This window comes from Ovis aries, chromosome 4 (assembly GCF_016772045.2).
Source record: "Ovis aries strain OAR_USU_Benz2616 breed Rambouillet chromosome 4, ARS-UI_Ramb_v3.0, whole genome shotgun sequence".
Lineage (NCBI taxonomy): Eukaryota > Metazoa > Chordata > Mammalia > Artiodactyla > Bovidae > Ovis > Ovis aries.
In genome coordinates this window covers 89065283-89078652 of record NC_056057.1, presented here as the reverse complement: position 1 = coordinate 89078652, position 13370 = coordinate 89065283, and the positions used below count along the sequence as shown (strand labels likewise).

At 36.7% G+C, this 13370-nt stretch overlaps 1 protein-coding gene across 6 annotated transcripts in view; it reads left to right on the top strand.

The window, feature by feature from the left end:
* SLC13A1 (solute carrier family 13 member 1) overlaps positions 1-12441 on the top strand; it is a 100827-nt gene extending 88386 nt beyond the window's left edge. For 4 of the 6 annotated variants that reach the window (XM_042248758.1, XM_042248757.1, XM_042248756.1 and 1 more), the window contains one exon: positions 12070-12441. The gene's annotated coding sequence lies outside the window, so the exon portion shown is untranslated. Of the gene's footprint in view, positions 1-1989; positions 3883-12069 lie in introns of those variants that run through there. The other 2 variants (XM_060415085.1, XM_060415083.1) reach the window with 1 other exon arrangement.
* The last annotated feature ends 929 nt before the right edge of the window (positions 12442-13370 follow it).

Below are 13370 nucleotides of genomic sequence, written 5' to 3'. Positions count from 1 at the left end.
GCATCAGTCTTTACAATGAATATTCAGGGTTGATTTCTTATAGAATTGACTGGTTTGATCTCGCTGCTGTCCAAGGGACTCTCAAGAGTCTCCTCCAACACCACAGTTCAAAAGCATCAATTCTTCAATGCACAGGCTTCTTTATGGTCCAGCTCTCACATCCGGACATGTCTACTGGAAAAACCATAGCCTTGACTCTGTGGACCTTTACTCAGTTGTTTCCTGTTTCTCAGAGGTTAGAATTAGCTGTGGGATGATTTATCCCATTGAACAAAACATAAACCCAAAGCAAGACCTTGTGATGGGTTCTAGGATTTGTTCATGAAAATGCATCGCTGTAATATATATTATTGTCTTTCTTAGGGAAAAATGTTAAAAATCAACAATGATATTCTGGAAAAGACCATTTAGTCCACATTTTCACTTTGGGGGAAAATATGAGCTCATAGAGATCTTTAATATGAAAAGTTCATTCATTGATCAGTTAACTTTACTGAAGACATTACCAGGTAGGATCATATGAGTAGAGTTGTGGAAGCCTGGGTGGGGAAGTAAGGTTAAGAGAGACTTATGTAAAAAGTGCAGTAAGATTTTTGCACAGTTTTATCTAAATGTTATCAAAATTCTTTACACTTCCTTTAATTGTCAAAGCTGTTGTTCTGTCACTCAATTGTGTCTGACTCGTTGCAACCCCATGGACTGCAGCATGCCAGGCTTTCCAGTATGATTATCTAATTTAAGGTTAGGAAAGTAAAGAACAAAATTCTAAAAGATATATGCACCGTTATGTTCATTGTAGTGTTATACATCCCATATATATCAATTTTATCTATTTAAAATTTTTCATTATGAAATACTCCAAACATATGGGAAAGTACTATTAACAACAATAGTGTATCCACCATCCCATGGACCCATTGTGCAAATTTTAAAGCTTAAGAGCTTAATAAATTAATTAATAATTAAATTGTTTTAAATATTTGTTCCATATATTTTCCCCAAAGAAATGAGCAACTAAAGCCCCCTAACTACATCGCTCATTAATAGAGAAATGCAAATCAAATCTACAATGAGATATCACCTCACACTTTCCAGAATAGCTATCATCAAAAAATCTACAAACAATAAATGTTGGAGAGGGTATGGAGAAAAGGGAATCCTCTTCTCTGTTGGTGGGAATGTAAATTGATACCGCCATTATGGAAGCCAGTATGAAGATTCCTTAAAAACCTGGGAATAAAACTACCATATGACCCAGCAGTCCCACTACTCAGTATATACCCTGAGGGAACCAAAAGTGGAAAAGACACATGTGACCCAATGTTCATTGCAGCATTACTTACAATAACTAGGACATGGAAGCAACCTAAATGTCCATCCACAGATGAATGGATAAAGAAGCTGTGGTGCGTATATACAATGGACTATCACTCAGCCATAAAAAGGAACTCATCTGAGTCAGTTCTAATGAAGTGGATGAACCTGGAGCTTATTGTACAGAGTAAAGTAAGTCAGAAAGAGGAAAACAAATATATATTAATGCATATATATGGAATCTAGAAAGACAGTACTGATGAACCTATTTTCAGAGCACTCAGACATAGAGAACAGACTTACGGACACGGAGGTGGGGGAGGAAGGAGAGAGTGGGGCGAACGGAGAGAGTCATATGGAAACATGTACTACCATATGCAAAATACATAGCCAAATTGAAATTTGCTGTTACGACCCAGGGAACTCAAACTAAGCTCTGTAACAGTCTAGCGGGGTGGGATGGTAGGTGGCAGGTTCAAGAGGGGAGGCATATGAATAACTATGGCTGATTCATGTTGATGTAGGCAAAACCAACACAATATTGCAAAGCTATTATCCTTCAATTAAAGAAAGGTACCTGCCTTAGAAAATAAGGCCCCCTAACTCATTACTGTCACCAGAGGTAATAACTAACCTCAATTTGGTATGTATCACCCCATCTATGTTTGATTTCAGACTTTTTCTATATCTGCCAATGCAGGAGATGTGGGTTTGATCCCTGAATCAGGAAGATTCCCTGGAGAAGGAAACGGCAATCCACTCCAGTATTCTTGTCTGGGAAATCACATGAACAGAAAGTCCCTGGCGGGCTATAGTTGATAGGGTTTCATAAGGTCAGACATGACTTAGTAACTAAATAACAACATGTATGTATAAGCAATTTATAATATTGTTTTTAGAATTTTTAAAGTTTTATAAAATTATTATTTTCTGGGTATACTTTTATAATGTATTTTTAGTAACTGTATTAATAGCTTATTTTCTAGTTTATTCATTTTAATTTCCTATAGCATTAAGTTTTATTTTAAAGGAAAATTTTGTCAATTCTTCTGATGATGGACAGTTTTTTTTTTCCTAGTAATAACCTTGCATGTGGCTTGTTGTACTTGTGGATGGGTTTTTCTAGAGACGATCACTATAATTGAAATTGCTCAGTACTAGAGTGTAAGAATTGCTGCTTTTGAACTGTGGTGTTGGAGAAGACTCTTGGGAGTCCTCTGGACTGTAAAGAGATCCAACCAGTCCATTCTAAAGGAGATCAGCCCTGGGTGTTCATTGGAAGGACTGATGTTAAACCTGAAACTCCAATACTTTGGTCACCTGACGCGTAGAGGTGACTCATTGGAAAAGACTGTGATGCTGGGAAGGATTGAGGGCAGGAGGAGAAGGGGACGACAGAGGACGAGATGGCTGGATGGGATCACCAACTCAATGCACATGGGTTTGGGTGGACTCTGGGAGTTGGTGATGGACAGGGAGGCCTGGCGTGCTGCAGTTCGTGGGGTCACAAAGAGTCGGACATGACTGAGTGACTGAACTGAACTGAGAGTGTAAACATGTCCAGTTTTACTAGATATTGCCTAGTTGCTTTCAGAAGTGGCTATAGTCATTTATTCTCCCAATAGCCATGTATGAAATTTTCTATTCTCTCACATCTTTGCAACATTTATTGTTAGACATTTCAATGCTTTCCATTGACAGAGAAATTTTATCTTGATGTTATGTTAACATTTCCCTAATGTGTTGTGAGGCTGAGCATATTTTCATATACTTTTTAGCCCTTGGGATTTCATGTTCTTTGAATTATCTGTAACTGTATTTTCCCCAATTTCCTAATATTTCTTTTTAGCATTTCTAATAATTATTTAAATAATAATCCTTCTGGTTGGAAACTTAAAAAGCTTCTCATGGTGTATTATCTCTGAATGAAATTGTCAATTTTAATATAGTAAAATGTGCTTTTTCCTTTAGCAGTGGTGCTTTTTCGCCTTTTTTGATCCTTATGAATATACTCTATGCAACTTCCTTAAGAAAAACGTCCCTATCCGCAATGCCATAGAGCTATCCTGTTATGTTTTGCAGCAATGCTCACATAAGCAACATAAAATTAGTGTATAATTTTTTTATCTTTGTCCAATTTTATTAGGATATAGTACTCTTATTACATGAGTTGAGTATCTTTTCTACTTTTTCTATTCTCTGAAATCATTTATATTAAACATGGATTGTCATTCTTCTAAGAATGAGAAAAAATTTGCTACATATTTAGCATTTTCTTCCAAAATTTTATTACGAAAATTGCCAAATAAACAGCAAAGCTGAAGAAGTTTTAGTGAACATCCCTAAATCTACCACATACGTTCTACCATTAATGATTTAGTCTACTTGTTTTGCCACATCTGTCTGTTCACCCTTCTATCCAATAAGATTTCCAGTTAATAAATTGATTTTAAATGTTGATTCCACTTTAATGTTATAAATCAAATCAAATTTTTAAAAGTTTGTTATGAGTGACTTTTGCTTTAGTTTTCAAAATTATTGGAATAAAGTTTTTAACATTATCCTTGTTACTTTGTCTACAGTATTTGTACCTACGCCTTATCTCTCTTTTTTGTTTTTATGAATTGATTGATCATAACTAGTTCACAAAACAAATTCGAACAAATTACAAAAAATTAATTTTAGACAATGTATTCTAACCACAAGGCCATAAAATAAGTAGCTGATAACAAAGAGGTAATTCAAAATAACTCCATATTTGGAAATTTTAAAAACACTTCTGATAAATTTTAATGCAACTTGAATTGCATATTATGTGGCTGTGTGTGTTATACATGTTCTATATGTCACTTGCCAGAAACAGGTTTATGCTCTCCGCATTTATTGCTCCCATCTGATCTGGGATTATATTCAATACGCATTTTCTTTTGTACTACATGTGTTCAGATCTCATTTCATGCACTTTAATCAGCCTCTACAGTTTTATTCTTATAGGTTCCATGCTGGTTTTATGTTATTGATGTCATTATCAGCAGAACAAACACTTTTCAGCTGAGCTACTCTTTCTGTGGAATTCCATACAACATTCCACCAATTCACCATAATCAGCACAAACCTCCCTCTGCTCATCTCAACATGGCTAAAACCTGTCATCCCATCTGTTCTTTCTGGGAGATGGCGTGCATGTATCATTGAATTTTCTTACTCAGATTTCTGTTCATATTCAGATCGCCTATGCTTTTCCTGACTGAAAAGAGGTTGGTTGTAGAGCGTTTGCTGGACATGAAGAATAACTGTTGTTAATTGCTCTTACTAGTATCTCAGAAAAATATAGTCCTCTTATAGGTAAATAGGTTTTCCCTCAGATATTATCCCCTAATGCGTAGAATCAACAACATGGATACTTCCGGACTGGGAAGACTGCACTTACGCTTCTTTTATTTGGTTAGTCACAAAATACTTATTAGATTTAAAGTCGGATTGGGACTTAGCATTAATAAAAACAGTGTCTCATACTTACTGAGTGTTTATTGTGCAGCGGGCATGGTTCTAGGGGATATACACGTACTCATGCTAACTCATATATATGAGATGTGGATATTTTATTTCACAATAAATCATAACAACTCTTCACTTTCTCCCTACAGTGAGATACATCTGATGTTTGTTTTCCCAATTTGTTAAAAGTGGAAAATTTAATTTAGTTCAGACTCAATGTCCACAGGGCTAGTTATAAAAAAGTTTTCATCATTTTCCTCCTGCCCTTTTGGTTAAGATTAAGATCGTCACATAGTATTAGAATAACATAATTTTAGTTATTATTTGCATAGCCTATGAAAAAATTCAAAGTCAATAAAGCATAATTTTGATTATTTGGCCTTTAATATACTTAAAGTCTTGTCCCATTGACTATAGAAGATAATAAATAGTCCTCATGATATTTTTTATTATTTTCTTCTGTATTCATTTGATGCTGTTTATTAATGCTATACTCACTGCCTTTGTGTGCTTACTTAATGGCTTTTGTTCACGTTCAAATAGATAAGAGCAAATTATGTATATAGTCCTCATACATTCTGTGGAGACAGGATCTGGCTTTATTGTGCTTTCCTGAAAACTGAGATCTCCATTAGGGGACTGTTTCCTAATGTTGGTAACCATGTACTTGCCTTTCCTTTTTAAGCTACATGATGTATCTATTAGTTGCAGAACCACCAAGTCCAAGGTTTTAGCCTTTTATTTTTTCATGTGGTCCATTTTTAAAGTCTTTATTAAATTTATTACAATATTGCTTTTGTTTTACTGTTTCATGTTTTGCTATTTTGGCCATGAGGCATGCGAGATCTTAGCTCCCAACCAGAGATGGAACCCACAAGCCCTACATGAGATGGCGAAGCCTTAACCACTGATCACCAGGGAAGCCCCTTAACTCTCTTTTGAATCAAATTCTCTTCTTTTTTTGTTCTTTTGAACTTTTAATTTTGTTTTGGGGTATAGCTTTTCAACAATGTTGTGACAGTTTCATGTGAACAGTGAAGGGTGAGTCAAATTCTTCCAGCTTACTCTTTGTCTTCTCTATCATGGGCAAGAACTCCTTTTTTCAAATCACTGGAAAGATAAATCTTTGCTTTAGGCAGGATCTGTCCCACATCCGGTCTTGTACAGCTAAGTGAAGAGGCAAGGGCCCCTCCACCAACCATCAATGAAGAGAAGTAAAATAAAACATGCTGCCAGTGATATGCTTTAGAATTTCTTCTTTGAGGAGACCCTGTTCTTTGTTACACATCTGCTCATTTTTAAGAATTAGTTTATTAAATAATCTTTGAATGGCCTTCCTCTCCATTCAGTATAAATCAGTTCAGTTCAGTTCAGTTGCTCAGTTGTGTCCAACTCTTTGCGACCCCATGGACTGCAGCACGCCAGACCTCCCTGTCCATCACCGACTCCCGGAGTTCACTCAAACTCATGTCCATTGAGTCGGTGATCCCATCCAACCGTCTCATCCTCTGTTGTCCCATTCTCCTCTCACCCTTCAATCTTTCCCAGCATCAGGGTCTTTTCAAATGAATCAGCTCTTTGCATCAGGTGACCAAAGTATTGGAGTTTCAGCTTCAACATCAGTCCTTCCAATGAACACCCAGGACTGATCTCCTTTAGGATGTACTGGTTGCATCCCCTTGCAGTCCAAGGGACTCTCAAGAGTCTTCTCCAAGGAACAAGTGTCTTTTAATTTCATGGTTGCAGGCACCATCTGCAATGATTTTGGAGCCCCCCAAAATAAAGTCTGTCACTGTTTCCACTGTTTCCCATCTATTTGCCATGAAGTGATGAGGCCAGATGCCATGATCTTGGTTTTCTGCATGTTGAGTTTTAAGCCAACTTATTCACTCTCTTCTTTCACTTTCATCAAGAGGCTCTTTAGTTCCTCTTCAATTTCTTCCATAAGGGTGGTGTCATCTGCATATCTGAGGTTATTGATATTTCTCCTGGCAATCTTGATTCCAGCTTGTGCTTCGTTCAGCCCAGCATTTCTCATGATGTACTCTACATATAAGTTAAATAAGCAGGGTGAGAATATACAGCCTTGACGTACTCCTTTTCCTATTTGGAACCAGCCTGTCATTCCATGTCCGGTTCTAACTGTTACTTCCTGACCTGCATATAGGTTTCTCAAGAGGCAGGTCAGGTAGTCTGGTGTTCCAATCACTTTCAAAATTTTCCACAGTATAATGTGATCCACACAGTCAAAGGCTTTGGCATAGTCAATAAAGCAGAAATAGATGTTTTTCTGGAACTCCGTTGCATTTCGATGATCCAATGGATGTTGGCAGTTTGTTGGCAGGTTCCTCTGCCTTTTCTAAATCCAGCTTGAACATCTGGAAGTTCATGGTTCAGGTACTGTTGAAGCCTGGCTTGGAGAATTTTGAGCATTACTTTGCTAGTGTGTGAGATGAGTGCAATTGTGCGGTAGTTTGAGCATTCTTTGGCATTGCCTTTCTTTGGGATTGGAATGAAAACTGACCTTTTCCAGTCCTGTGGCCACTGCTGAGTTTTCCAAATTTGCTGGCATATTGAGTGCAGCACTTTCACAGCATCATCTTCTTGAATTTGAGGTACCTCAACTGGAATCACCTCCACTAGCTTTGTTCATAGTGATGCTTCCTAAGGTCCACTTGACTTAGCATTCCAGGATGTCTGGCTCTAGGTGAGTGATCACACCATCATGATTATCTTGGTTGTGAAGATCTTTTTTGTATAGTTCTTCTGTGTGTTCTTGCCACCTCTTCTTAATATCTTCTTATTTTTCTAGGTCCATACCATTTCTGCCCATCTTTGCATGAAATGTTCCCTTGGTATCACTAATTTTCTTGAAGAGATCTCTAGTCTTTCCCATTCTATTGTTTTCCTCTATTTGTTTGCACTGATCACTGAGAAAGACTTTCTTATCTCTCCTTACTCTTCTTTGGAACTCTGCATTCAAACAGGTATATCTTTCCTTTTCTCCTTTGTCTTTTGCTTCTCTTCTGTTCATAGTTAATTGTAAGGCCTCCTCAATCATTTTGTCTTTTTGCATTCATTTTTCTTGGAGATGGTGTTGATCCCTGCCTCCTCTACAATGTCATGAACCTCCATTCATAGTTCTTCAGGCACTCTGTCTGTCAGATCTAATTCCTTGAATCTATTTGTCACTTCCACTGTACAATCATAAGGGATTTGATTTAGGTCATACCCGAATGATCTAATGGTTTTTCCTACTTTCTTCAATTTAAGTCTGAGTTTGGCAAGCAGGAGTTCATGATTTGAGCCACGGTCAGCTCCGGGTCTTGTTTTTGCTGACTATATAGACCTTCAAATCAGGGTTCTCAAAAACTACATGGTTGACATTTTAGTTCAGCTAAGTGTTTTGTGCATGTGAGTGAGGAGCTGTCCTGTGTGTTGTGGGTATGTCTGGCATACCCTCTAGATCTACCCTCTAGATACCAGTAGCCAATGCCCTCCCTTGTGGCAACCAAAAATATCTCTGAACTTTGTGAAATGCCCCTACACAGGCAAAATTACCCCCAGCTAAGAACCACTGCAATATTTAATTATGTATACGTGTAATTGTGATTGTAAACAATATTAACCTAATTGTGTTGTTGTTTAGTTGCTAATCCGTGTCCAACTCTTTTGCAACCCCATGGACTGTAGCATAAAAGATAAATAATTACAGAAATCAGAGTGGCTGTTATAACAAAATATGGTTTAAATTTTTATATTTAAAAGCAAATAGAGTACTTTTAACTGATCATATTGATGAACAGATAAAATAATTTGTGACCAAGAACATTGCATTATAGCCACCTGGGTATAACAGCTAGCTGTTAGGCATTTGTATAATAGTATCTGAAATACACTGCTCATTCTTTTTTTTTTTAGTGATTTTATTTATTTGTTTGCTGGTTGTGCTGGGTCTTCGTTGCTGCAGGGGCTTTGCTCTGGTTGTAGAGAACAAGGGCTGCTCTCTAGTTGCAGGGCATGGGATTATCCTTACAGTGACTTCTCTTGTTGTAGAGCATGGGCTCTGGGGCCTGCGGGCTCAGCAGTTATGGCTCCCAAACTCTAGAGCACAGGCTCAATAATTGTGGCATATGGGCTTAGCTGCTCTGCAGCCTGTGGGATCTGCCTGGACCAGGAATAGAACCGATGTCTCCTACACTGGCAAGCAGATTCTTTGCCAGTGAGCCATCAAGGAAGCCCTACACTGCTCATTCTCTCCTGAAGCAATCGTGGAGTGATTTCCCTGCCCTGCCTCTGTGCAGAGGACAGAGATTCCAGCAATGAAAATGAAGCAAAACAGTCCTTTTTTTCAAGTAAAGTGATGTTTTCAAAGGTAGTTTTTCTAAAGATATAATCTTCATAAGTTTAAAGAATATAAGCATTGTATTGAATAAAAGTTTAATTCTAAATTTTGTCAATTTCTCAGTTTTTGCCAAACTGCTATGTGCCTTGCAGTGTTCATAAACAGTAAAATTTCACTAATTTTACTGAGCAAAGGAAAAGCTGTTGTTTAGTTTTCAAAAATTATTTAGTAAGTCTTCTTTTCTCATTTTCTCGTGTTATTCAAACTAATAAAAATCTGCCACGTCAAAGTTTTAGAAATCAATTTTAGTGCCTAGAAAAACATGATTTGAAATTGGCTCATGATTTGTTCATGAATATATACTTTTCTTCAATTTACATATTTCCTTAATATTATATATATATTTATTCAAAGCATAACCTGATATTACATGCATTTTGTTCATCTTTATGAATGTAGATTCTTTGTTTGACCATACCATGAAGTATTTGTATGTCCTCCCCTGATTAACATCAAGAACATTTGCAATGTTTGTGCACTTGTGTGATAATTTCTTTTCTGTAGATGTTTAGTGCTATATGACCATCTTCATCTTTACTACATGTTACCAAGGATCCTTGAAAGTAGTTACATCAATTTCAACTCCAAGTTATTACTGATAATTTCCCTCTCATTCTTTGCAACAGTTAATACAATTTTCCTATAAGCCTATAAGCCAATAAACCAATCTGGTAGGTGGATAACTAGTATGGGCTTCCATTTGCAACCTCAGGCCCCATGAATGTTAGGAATGTTCTGTGTCCATGTGTGTTTCTAGGCTTTCTATCCTGTTTCATTGGTCTATTTGTCTGCTCCTCTTTTAATAGCACACTGGCTTAAGTGAAATGAAAGCTAATCAAAAGAGCAATTCCTCCACCAATTTTGTTTGAAATTATCTCATTCTTGTCTCTTTTTTTTTGGAGGCAGCTTATAAAGTTAAAAAAAAAAAAAAGAAGTCTTCTTTAAACTATCACCTTAAGAATTAATGATTTTATTCTCCTTTAAACGTGAAAGTCTCCTTTTAGTCAGATTTATGAATTGTGTCATATTGAAACTCCTTCACTTTAGTTCTGTCTTGACCTCTAAGTCAGTGGCTCTAGATTAGAGGTGATTTTTGCCATCCAGGGGACATTTGGCAATGTCTGGAGACATTTTTGGTTGTCACAACTAGAGTAAAGAATGTCCCTGGCATCTATTGGATAGAGATCTGGGATGCTGGTAAACTTTCCACAATGCACAGAGCAGCCTCCACAGCACTCTATTTGACCTAAAATGTCAGTACTGCCAAGGTTGCAAATCTTTATTTCAGATAACATAAGGACATGGAGCACCCATTAGGACACACACATACATATCAGTGTTGGTATATGTTTGTGTGTGTATGTGTGTGAATGTATTTTAATCCGTACTTAGCCAACTACTTTCTTACTCAATGTGCTTTACCTGAGATTCTGAAAGCAATTTACCAACATTATCTTGTTAATCCTGATCCAGTGCTCTAGGAATAGGTGATAACTTGATTATGCTTCTTTTATTAATTCAGTGAGCTTTGCCAGTGTTCATTACAAAAGAAAAACTACTGAAAAACTGTATCTCATGCAGTTTTCTATGTGGTAGCTGATCTTCTCTTTCTTTCTTCTGCTTATAAAAGTTAGATGACTATTTTTCAGGCAAAATTTTTCTTCCTACTTTTCAGCATGCTATTGAATTCTAAGACCCTAATTCTTAGCACAGAAAGGAATCTAGTTTTAACACACATTTAAAATTTTTATTTTGATGGGTAGAAATATTTTCATGATTTAATGAAACTCTAAGGAAAAATTTTTATTAAAAACTGTAATGGTTTAGTAATTAGAATCCTCCAGGAAAGCAGATATTGTAAAGGAATTTACTAATCAAGATAAAACAATGCCACTAGGTTTTAGATTTCACTAGACTTCATTTCAAAACTTGATGTTTGAAAGTAAAACATTTTGCAGGAATTCTGAAGGGATTATTATGAAAGTGTTTGATGATTCTAAAGGAACTATGTATCTGAATGTGGCTATAAAAAAATATTTCATGCTGAGGTTATTGGTTGTAAAGGCAAGTGTCCATCATCTTTGTTCTCATAGCTGGTGGGTGGAGGTATACTTGAGAATGGGTCATAGTTATGACCCACAGAATGGGTCATTTTATATGTCAGCTTGGCTAGACCACAGAGTCCCAATCTGTGGATAAATATTTTTTTCTGGATATGTCTATAAGTGTTTTTGGATGAGAGTAGCATCACTGACTCGATGGACGTGACTGAGTGAACTCCAGGAGTTGGTGATGGGCAGGGAGGCCTGGTGTGCTGCGATTCATGGGGTCACAAAGAGTCGGACACGACTGAGCGACTGAACTGAATTGAACTGAATATTTAAATTGGAACTTTGAATAAAGAAGATTACTTTCCAATGTGTGGGTGAGCCTCATCCAATCAAGTGATGTTCTAAATAGAACAAAAGACTGACCTCTTTTGAGCAAGAGGGAATTCTATGGCAGATGACCTGTGCGTCTGAACTGCTGCGTCAGCTCTTCTCTCGGTCTCTAGCCTGCCAGCCCACCTGCGGATTTTAGATTTGCCAACTTCAATAAACTCATGAGCCAATTCCTTAAAATAAAATTTCTAAGTTATATACACATCTTAGTTATTTTGTTTCTCTGGAGAATCCTGAATAATACAACTTGTAAAGAAGTGATTTATGATGTATAAGCAATATGTAGAAAGATAGATGGATAAATAAATACTTTGATCTAAGCAGAATTAGACACAGTGTTGAGTAGCCAGTTGTGGTTTCTTTTATTCAAAGTATTATTTTACATATTTTTTCCATCTTCTTTACTTTCAGATCCCATCATACATGTTGTGAGTTTCACAGACATGCTGAGATAAATACTACATACTCAGCTCTCCTTCCTTCCTGGACACCTGGGAAACTAAACTTCCTAGGAGTTCTTGCAGTTAGGGGCATCAGAGTGACTAGTTTTGACCAAAGAAATGTGCATGGAAAGGACTGTGTCGTGTCCAGGATGAAGCAGTGAAAACCTCTCTGGGCAATTCTCCAGTCTCCCTCTTCTCCTGCAACAGACTCTGAAACCTCGTGTTGAAATGTCAGTGCCCCTTGTAGGAGAGATTTGTTGTGACTTTGTGGAGCAGAGCCTGCCTCTGTCCAGTTTTGAAGATGTGACATGATACAGAAATAAACTTTTATTGTATTAAACCACCAGAATTCATGGCTAATGTTTTACCTCAGTATAACCTACCTTATCCTGACTAATACATATGCCGTGCTTCTTTGCTCACACTATATAAATACTGCAAGGAAAGTCAATTGCAACTATATCCTAATGAAACATGAGAGGATTCTCTAAAAGAACAAGTTGAATACATAATTAATATAATAAATAATTAACATGGTAAAGTTTTAATATTAGTATTACCACTGTAATTTGCTGTTTTGACTGAATTCAAAAGTATTTAAATCAGTTTCTGTGTACAGACACATCTCTTCTGTCTCACACTTTTCGTGACATTGTCCAAATAATTTTAATTCCCTGTGCCACTATTTTCACAACATAATGGTATAAAAATTAGAACACTAACTAGTTTTTGGATAGTGTAAGCTTCTCAGAAGAAAGCACTTAATAAATGACAGCATAAGGTTTAGCTGAAGCTGATCTTCCAAGGTACAAAGAAGTGGTGGTTACATCACTTTAGACACATATATGTATCATAAGGTGATACAAGTTGACATTATATACCTGACTTAGCTCTTTCTTCTACTTCCTTTCCTTCTAGCAATGATAAAACACAGATATCACAATATTTCTCTAGTTCCTAAGCTAGCCTTCCCACCTACAAGTCAGAGATTTATTTTTCAGGGGGGAAAAAAACCTCACACTTTATAGCTCAAACTAAAAAAGGTCTTGGTCACTTGCACTGCTGGAATAAACACCTCTCCAAACCTAAAAGGAGTGAGAAGGGTGCTGGATTCATTTTACTCCCTGGGTGCAAGCCCTAGATCTAAAAATTCTTATTTTGTGATGTTGAACTAGTCATTTAGTCTCCCTTACTTTCAATTTCCTCAACCTAAAAATACATTTATAAGTATGTAGTTATATGGTTTCATCTGGCACTTAATAATTACAT